Below are 10,373 nucleotides of genomic sequence, written 5' to 3' on the forward strand. Positions count from 1 at the left end.
TGTGAAGAACTAGGGCTTGGTTTTTGAAAACGAATTTTTAGGATTTGAAAGGCCATTTGAGCTCCGTTTTCGGTAAACTTTATATGTACGGACTCGTGGCGAGACGAGGAATCCGTTGGTGTGATTTTCGGAATTTTTCGAGAAGTGGGCCCGGGGCTCGGGTTTTACCAACTTCGTGAATTTTAGTACTTTTCGAGTATTTTTGATTGGGTTATGTTTCTTTAACCCATATTTATGTATTCGTTGTGATTTTGACTAGATTCGACGCGCGAGGAGGTCGATACGAAAGGAAAAGGCATTGCGGACCATTCTACGGCCGGTTAGAGGTGAGTAGTTGGTGTATATGATGGCCTGAGGGTTTGAAACCCCGGCTTATCACATTGTGACGCTATTGTAGGGCGTGACTCGCACCCCATGGCAGGTGCGGGATTGGTTACGACTGGGGATTGTGACTTGGTCCATCCCGAACAAGAATGTTTCTATATTGGCGACTGATACGCACCCTGTATTGAATATATCTGGGCTTATTGCCGTGTTTGGGGCCTTGTGCCGATCTGTAGCATCCTTAGAGGATGAATGTCATTGTGATAGCATGCTTTGTATAATCATTGATCTCAGTCCTGTGTTTAATCACTGTTATGAAATGCTAAGTCACTTTTCCTGAAGTTAAATATCTAAAGTATATTCTTCTTAATAAATTGGAAATTGGGAAATTAATTGAATCTGTTACGTGACTCATATGCATATTGTGGACTGAGTATGGATCGGGCTGCACGCCGCAGTGAATGGTATGATTATTTTGCGCTTGGGCTGAAGGAGCCCCTCCGGAGTCTGTACACACCCCCAGTGAGCGCCGTCGACGTTAAATGGATCGGGCTACGCGCCGTAGCGGTCATGTGCATTGCATTGCATCCTTACATTATACTTGACTGATATATTTGAAGTTGTTTTGCTGTTGGTTCGTAGTTAGGTGTTGGACTGTTAGTTTTAGCTTTACTTTGTGGCATTTCGTGGATTTCTTATCTTCAGACATTTTATATGCTTATTACTCACTGAGTTGGCAGTACTCACCCCCTACTCCCTGCACCTTGTGTGCAGATTCAGGTACTTCGGGAGCTTAGTTGAGCTAGCCGCTGGTTTCCAGAGTTCCAGGAGTGGTCGAGGTAGCTGCTATGACGTCCGCAGGATCCAACTCCTCCCTTATCCCTTTATTATTTCCGTAATTTAGAACATACTTATTTTGAGGATTCTTGACTCTGTATTAGTTAGAGGCTCTAGACTCATGACCCCAGGTCTTGGGGAGTTACAGTTTATGTCAGTATTTTGTATTGTTTTAATTGAGTATTTCAACTATGAGTATTAATATTTGATTTTTAGTATCTGATTAATTAGTTTTGAGCTTTGTGCTCGGGTTGAGAGAGTAAATGGTCGGGCTTGCCTAGCATTAGTGTTGGGCGCCATCACGACCGGGTTTGGGGTCGTGACACTGCGGTTCCCACTCCGCAGGTGCAGAAACAACAGAAGCAGCAAAAATTCTGCAACTCCAAATCCATTTCAAACCTTCCGTCAACCACCCAAATCCATCATGAGGCCCTTGGGACGTCAACCAAACACGCCAACAAGTCACATATCACCACTCAAACTTGTTCCAACCTTCGGAACACTCAAAACAACATCAAAACATCAAAACACCCTCGGATTCAAGCCTAAGGATTCCAAAACTTTCGAATTCCGCAAACGACGCAAAAACCTATCAAACCTCATCGGAATGACCTGAAATTTTCCACACACACCACAAATGACAGCCCCGACCTACTCCAATATCCAGAATTCCAATCCGACCCCAATATCAAGATATCCACTTCCAATCAGAAATGCCAAATTTTCAATTTCGCCAATTCAAGCCTAAATCTACCATGGACCTCCAAAATACATTCTGAACATGCTCCCAAGTCCCAAATTACCTAAAGAAGCTATCCGAACCATAAAAACCCAATTCCGAGATCATTTACCCACAAGTCAACTTCCGGTTGACTTTTCCAATTAAAGCTTCCAAATAAGAGACTAAGTGTCTCATTCCACTCTAAGATCACTCCGAACACCACACAACCAATGCGATATGATGAAATACAGTTGAACAACACACAAGGAAGCAGAAATGGGGGAAACGGAGCGGTAACTAATGAAACGATCGGCCGGGTCGTTACAGCGTCCCACACGCTCAAGTCTGTCCGTATCTGTGCTCAACATGGATGGAACTAGTTCATGCCTAAGTTCCTTTGTCAGTCTTCAAAACTAACCTTTACTTGGGCCAACAAATTAATTCCCCCTTTTTGATGATGACAAACTCCGTGCTTTTAATACACTTAGGCCACTACAAAAAAAAAAGGCTTATCTGCGACCAACATTTATGGACAAGTTAATAATTCCGTCTCTAAAAGTATATGTATTGCGACGAAATTATATTGTGGTCCTTATTCTGTATTTTATTGCGAAGGTACTAAATCTGGTCCCTAAAGAAATTAGTAACTGGTTCCAAATTATAATTGAGGGGCTATGAGCGGGAGAGAATGGAGCCAAATATAATACTAAACTATTTAAAAATGTTATTTTCTAAAAAATAGGCGCCACAACTAATTTACTAAAATTACAAATTCCAAAAACTAAAGAGACTCCTCTTTGTTTTTCCAAAACAAACTCATCGATCTGCCCTAGTCTCAAAACACAATAGCGCACGCAGCTGCTCTGCCTCCCTCTATCAATCTCTTAAAAATTTTGTTTTCTAAAAGCAAAGGTTACGAATTTGTTGATTTGTGAATCGAAGGTCTGCCCTAGTTTTCAACCTCCGTTTGCGAATCCATATATGCCTCCTCTTCTGAGTTGCTCCTTTTCTTCTTTTTTCAACCTCGCTCTTCCGAGTTACTCGTTTGGAATTCCCTTTACAGCTTTGCTATAATCGACTTCTTCTTCTTCTTCTCTAACATTAAATTGGTAAAAGGTTTCACAATTTTTTTCTGAGTTTTTACTGCATATGTTGAAGTATTCAAGAATGAGATCCATAAATTTGCAAACTTTTGAGCAAATACACTTACTAAGTAGTGGTGTGTATTCGATGATAGTGAAAGAGCGATGTTGAAATATATATGAGTGCCTGCTTATTAGCTCCCTGCTTTCGTAGTTCCAATTCTTACCTTCCAGCTATTTCTTGATATGTGCTTGTGATAATGAAATCTGCTGAATTCATTGCAACCGAATCAGCTGTGAATTGGCAAGAGAAGTGGTATTTTGGATAGAGTTCTTTCAATTTGATGTCAGAGTCTTCATATTTTGTCTTTTCCATAACATGAGCAATAGTTCAGAGAAATTCACGATCTCACACCAATTACTAACAAATAGTATTTTTAGTCGCAATCGATATTTTTGAAGATCTTGTGTCGCAAATTATATTGTTTGCATTTTTTTGGGTTTAAGTACTTACTTCGATCTCGGGGCAGGCCAGAAGGAACCATGTATACATGTTTCAGGAACTAGCATCTTAATTACAAGTTGATTTATAATCTTTTATTTATCTTAGTGCCATTTGATTGTACATTACAAAGCATTAACTGGAAAAAAAAGAGCCTAATCACCTATTGCGACCTTAGAGTTCAACACAATTGTGTGCATCTAATCGTTATAAGTTGTGTTTATGTTAGTATTTTCCTTGTCATTTATCTTTTTTTAATCTAATTTTTATCTACTCTCCAAGGTTATGGCACCTAGTAAGCAATGGATGCAACTTGTTGACAATCGGCTTGATGAAGCCTACTTAATCGTGGAATGATATTAAGAAATATATGTCCTTTTGGAGTATCATCGTGGAATGATATTAAGCAAGAAAAGTTGAATCACATGTGGGCAGCTATTGAGGTAACAAATGTAGTTAAGAGTATGCCTGTGCATTTTAAGCGTGATGAAACTGGAAAGTATATTACTGTGAAATGTGGCTATGTTGTGATAGATGTCAAATTACTAATTAAGTTGATTAGTTATGTTTGTTGCAGGTATTTTGTTATATCAGTCAATTATATGTGTGAGTCTAACTGCTCTTTTACACATGAAATTACTACTGCATATGCCATTGTTCCCTTCTTGCTGCTAGAATTGTTTGGTCAATTTGTAGTTTATCATCTGGCGGAACTTATGCTTACAAGTTTCGTGTGGGGCCACTTATTATTTGTGGGGAGCATCTCCAATAGACCTCCAAGTTCAGTGGCTAGAACAACTTAAATGTAGGTCAAAGCCATTTAGCATTTACTTCCTTCTAGTTGCAATGTCCTGCATTCTGTCCTATAAGCAAGCAATTTTTGGTAGATGGACGGAAAATTAAATAAAACCAAACAACTAAGTAGCTGGTAAAACTCTAAAAAAAAGTTCCTCAAAGTGTAATATGTATATGTTATCTCCAGAAATTGATGAAGTACTAAAACTTTCTCAGATTCTTTTGGATCCTTTTTCTTGTCCTTTATTTGGGGATTTTCTTGAGTTTTATTTTATCAATTAGGGACAGGCTAGGAGATGGTGCAGAAAATGATTTAAACTATTGTATCAGGTGGCGGAATTTTAAGGAATTTGAACATAAGAACTTCTCAGATCACTCTTACTGTGTCTTCTTTCTTGCTATGGTAATGAATGTCATTGAACAGCTATTGGAAGTATACAAACTTTCTTTTATTTCTCTGTTTAGGTACATCTATCTTTTACTGCAACTAAGTATCATAAACTTGAAGCAGTAATGTTAAAATATCCTCAAGAAGTGGGCATGCCTGCATCAATGTTTTTATTTTTTGCAGCAGTGGTCTCGGGACCAGCTTGTGCACTTGCACACAACACAAGAAGTGGGCATGCCTGCTTTTTATGATCTGTAGCAGCCCTTTTGCTAGATGATACAACTGACCAAACCTTAGCCACATTCTTTAGTCCACCAGCATTCCCAGTAGCTTCACAACTACTCCTGGAAATTTGTAGTACTTCACAATCATCTCCCTTGTCATGAAATCCAGTATCACCTTTAATATTTACACCTTTAGTAGCACAATCAGTAGCACCAAACCTAGAAGCAGCACGATCCGCAGGTGCATTCAAACGAGCTACTTGAATACCAGCAGTAGCCTGATTCTTAACCAAATTTGTAGGCAGCTTAGCATCCTTGATCCCTGCCTTATCACCTGTAGCAACTATAACATTCACTCTTGTTCCATTCACAGTACTAGTAGTCTCCAAACTTGCATTCACAACCTGTGAAATACCATCCATAGGCTGTACAATCTTGTTTGAAGTAACAGCTCGATCAGTAGCAGCACTCAAAGAACCAGTAGTAGTTGTATATTAGATCCCTGACATCTCCTTGTAACTTTTCCACCTTGTTCATCTCACCAGTAGGTAATAATAGATCATTATCACCATTCCTTCCGACCAAACTTTCATGTTGATCCTTGCTTTGTCCATAATAGATCATTATCACTATCTCAGTAGTAGTGTTCTGATCTTTCTCCTTATATTTGTAATTGTTCTTAGATTTAATTAGTCAACATGTTATCACTTGATTTATGTGAATGGAGTTCGACTCTCTTAGTTCCTGACAAGTATAAATTTACTCCCAAAGCTTGTGTTTCAAGTATACATTCTAAGGCTTGTTCCTTGAGTGGAGTGGTGACTTTTGCTCTGAATCTGACATATATGTTTGATAATTTGTGAATGATAAGAGAGAAAAAAAGCACTATGTATAGACAGTGGTCAATCTAACCGAAGTTTGATTTATCGTTCCAAATTTTTTCTAATTAATTTTCTATATTCCTGTAGCCTTGTTGATATTGCTGGATAACACCTGATAAATTTTAACTCCTTTTGGGGTAAGCGGCTTAACCATTACTATTCTAAATTAACATATACATTGTTTTACCAATAGTTATTCATCGTCTTTTCAAACTTTTGTATTTACAGGTTTTGAAGATTGAAGCTACAAGTCAAGATGCAAGTTTGGAAGATACAACAGCCCATTATTATTTTCCTAAGAATGTTATGTAAAACATGATATCATAGTCTAGCTCAGGATGTTAGTTAAGTTTTTTGTTAAGATGTCGAGCAAATATTGAAACTAACATCACGGGATGTTAACATTGCAATTAATAACTTTATTACCTTTTTATATCTAGATTTTTCAATAGCAATTTTATATTTATTGATAAAAATATCTTTTTTGTGATATCTAGCTTTAGGAACACTTGTGGTCAATAAGATCGAGATTGGAAATACGGTCGTTAAAGTTACTACAAATATTTTAAATAGGGACCAGTGCTGCTCGTCTCTAAAAGATAAGTTACGACCAGTTAAAGACCGGTCGCTAAAATGGGTTAACAACCGAAAAATATATATTTTTCATAATATATTTATCGTCTAATAGGGAGGAGAAAGGTGGTAGCTAAAACTCTATTACGACGAGAAAATATATAATTTTAATAATATATTAATTGACTACTGGGACGAGATATGTAGTCTCTAAAGGTATTTAACGACTAGTCTCTAAAAATATATAACGACCAGTTTTTTGGACCCGCCGCTATTGGCCTTTAGCGGCGAAAGCTATTGCAACCGGTGGCGACTAGCTTTTTCCCGTCGCAATTGGTTTATTAGGACTATATTTGGATCTTTAGGGACCATATTTCCCTTCCTTAAAGGCCATTTTTCTTGTAGTGCCCTGTTTAAACTCAGCTCAACATCAACACAATGTTAGAAACATTATTCCTTTTTATCACTTATCATCAAGGACCAGGTTCATTAGGTTATAAACATCACTGTTCAGAGCATAAAGCACAACTTCTTTTCCCCCTTTTGGCATCATCGAAAAGTTGCATAAAAAATGTGTGATTCCAAGATTTTAAAAATTACACATGGCCACTAGGGGAAACTGCAAATGCATTTATGGATTAATCATCAATAATCAACTACGAATTCAAACCATCAAGGAAGTATAGACAGTCAATAAGAGAAAAATCAGCAAACTTCATTAATAGAGAATATGATTCTGCCACAATCCATAAAAAGAAAGAAAAACATTTAAAGCATGAGCAACAAAAAGAAACATCCCGAATCTAGGTCACTGAAAGGTCTAGGCAGGACTAGGGAATTAAGGCTTTAAAGAACTGGGGGCATGGGTTTTGGCTTGGAGAAGGTGCAGAATGTCTTGAAGAATTCCATCATTCTTCTCCCTTTCCTTTGTGAGCTCAGTTCTGAGAGCATCTCTCTTAGATTCTACCTCAGCCAAATGAGTCTTCAGTCATGCTATCTCAGCATCCTTTGCCCCACTCTCCTGCACTAGGGCTCTGACCTTGCTATTGACAAGTATCTTTTTAGATGAACTAGGTTCATTGGGAATGGCATTGATCTCATAATCACAAGCAATCAGAGTATTGATTCCAAAATGGTTTTTGCTTGTGTCCATCTCCCACTTCCTCAGTGCCACCTTACAATGAGCAAGAACAGTAGTGAGAATGAAGTCATAAGGAATGGCATGGTCCTTGGAGCCATTGATAACCCGATCAAGAAGCTTAATTATAAAACCAGGTCAGCTACCACTATCCAGACATTCCATCAAAACCAAGTCCATGTGGTTAGCAATGTGCCTTCTTTCCTGCCTAGGCAGCACACACACTTGTTGACGAATTCAAACAACACCTTGTGGGGTGGCTTCATTTGACTCTTATAAACAGCCTTTGGCTCACTTTAGTGATGGCCAGGGCAGTAGGAAGAGAGTCCAAACTTGGCCATTTTTACCTTGTATAATCATCATAACCTTCAGAGGGTATACCAAGGATTTCACCAACTCTTTTGCATAAAAGGAAATTTGAACCCCTTTCACCAGGCTGGTGACTCTTCCATCCTTTACCTCAGCATTGGCCATGAATTCAACAATCTCATTTCTTGCCAGTCTTACATCTGACTGAAGGACCATGTCCTTCCACCCCTATACCTCTAGCTTTTCAAGAAGTAGAACCATCCTTTCTTCCTCCAAATCTTTCAAGAGTCTGCCCTTCAAGATAGTTCGTTTGCCAAACTTGGCGAGCTTGTTCTTTCATTATCAGACTCATCCTCCTCTTCACCAATCCATTCTTCTTCTTCAGTAATTTTCACTTGCTTGGCTTTCACTACAGACCTGGTCCATTTAGCCAAGGTAGAGGGTTCAACAGACTTAAATACAGATGAAGAATTCTTTAAGGAAGTCTTGGCTTTCTTGGGCTTGGGGGTCTGAACCTCAACCTCAGTAGTCACTGTTTCACCTTGATGGACCTGGTCCATCTCATCCACTTCAACAGCCTCAATAGGCTCAACCACTTTTTCTTTCCCCTTTTCCACTCTTTTCTTCTTACTCTCCTCTAAAGCTCTCTGCAAGTCATCCTCACTTTGCTTTAACTTGCTCCTTGTAGTTCTTCCTCTTGGGAGAGGAATTTCAGAAGTCTCAGAAAGAGCTGCCTTCCTATTCTTATTGGCTCTTTCTGTGCCAGGGGTCGTTGCTTTAGGGGTTCTTTTCTCCTTGGGTTTGCAACTGTCACCTATCTTTTTCAAGAGATCAGCAGTTTTTCCTCAACAGATTAACCAGGTTCATTTGCTTTCTTTCCAAGATTCACTAGCCCTTCAGCAGCTTCTCCCGATCCACTTCCCCCTGTGTTCTTGCTACTTTCTTCCACCTTTTCTAGCTCAGCTCCACATATAGCCATTCTAACAGTTTCAGAGGTGGGTGAAGAATCAACCACTTCTTTCCCTATTCCCCACTCATCACTTTGCACACCCTCACTCTCTTTTTCTTTTTACCTCCTCTCCTTCTTGACACAGATGTTTCCACATCCACCACAGACCCAACCAATAAAAATCTATTTTCCAAATTTTTGGCCAAATCAGAGATGACCTCGGTAGAAGGATTTTGCATAGATGTTACCTGCTCAGAATCGGAAGACCCAGTTCCTTCCCCCTCAGTCGCCAATTTGAAAGATTCATCAGGATTTTGGGAGTCTTTGGCTTGGCTAGCCTATAACTGTGCGTTTAATTTCCTTGAAAGCACACCTGTAGCCACAGTTCTTTGAGTAAGTATTTTGACTCGCCCTCTCCTAGGTTGAGGGGTAGTGGAAGAAGAGGATGGGGTAGGTGGATGAGGTGTACCAGGGTTATCTTGAGGGTTAGTCATTTCTCTTGATTCTGTGAGGAAGAAGATGGGTAGGTTGAATTTTAAAAGAAGAGAGAAGAGAGAAATTTTGACAATTTTTGGGAATTATGAGAGAGTAATAGGGATGATGATGATGGATTTAAAGGATGAGGGAAATTAATACACAACAGCAGCTTTTAGCAGTCAAATAGAAGTCTAATCATCCTGAAATTTCAGTTTCAATAGTCGGTTAGGCTTCCCTAGAATCTAAGTATTTTAAGACGGCAAGGATTCTTGTTGAAATGGAACTGGTTCAAACTTAATTCGATAGGCTTTTGACGATTTTGGACTAGGGTAGGACTCTGCTCATGATTTAAATATTAGTATTTCAAATTGTGCAGAGTGTAGAAAACGTACCTCGCTATTCAGATGAACCAGCACTGATGAACCAAGTTCTTCACTAAGAATCCTCTTGATCATGCTCAATTTGCCAAAATAGAGAAAATTTTGTTAGAGACCAGTGAGTCATATTAACACTTGGCACGGGAGTATACTATTTACAGTATGAGACTGAGCAAGATTAATCTGTTATTTACACAAGTTCCATATTTTGTAACCAATTTTTTTCTCCAATTGTGCATTCTGAACTGGTTCCATTAGGTGATCTTATTAATCCCTAATTCTAAATTGTTCCTTTCAAAGTTCTATCTACTCAGTGCTTTTGTAAAGATGTCAGCAATCTGCTTATCAGTAGCACAAAACTCTACAGTGATCAAGCCTTTCTCATAGTTGTCCCTTAAAAATGGTGCCTAACATCTATGTGCTTAGTTCACTTATGATGAACCGGATTCTTTTTCATACTAATAGCACTAGTGTTATCAAAAAAAAAAGGGATGCAACCAATATCAATTCCAAAATCCATTAATTACTGTTTGATCCACAACAATTAAGCACAACATGAAGCAGTAACAACATACTCAGCTTCAGCAGTAGATAAGGCCACTGATTTTTCTTTTTAGTAGCCCATGACATGACATGAACCAAGAAAGTGTGACATACTTGAGGTGCTCTTCCTGTCTACAAGGAAACATGCATAATCAGCATCACCATATCCCACTAGGTTAAAATTACTACCTTTTGGCTACCAAAGGCAAAGGTCAGTGGTGCCTTTCAAGTATCTCAATATTCTCTTGACAGA

This window comes from Nicotiana attenuata, unplaced genomic scaffold (genome assembly GCF_001879085.1).
Source record: "Nicotiana attenuata strain UT unplaced genomic scaffold, NIATTr2, whole genome shotgun sequence".
NCBI lineage: Eukaryota > Viridiplantae > Streptophyta > Magnoliopsida > Solanales > Solanaceae > Nicotiana > Nicotiana attenuata.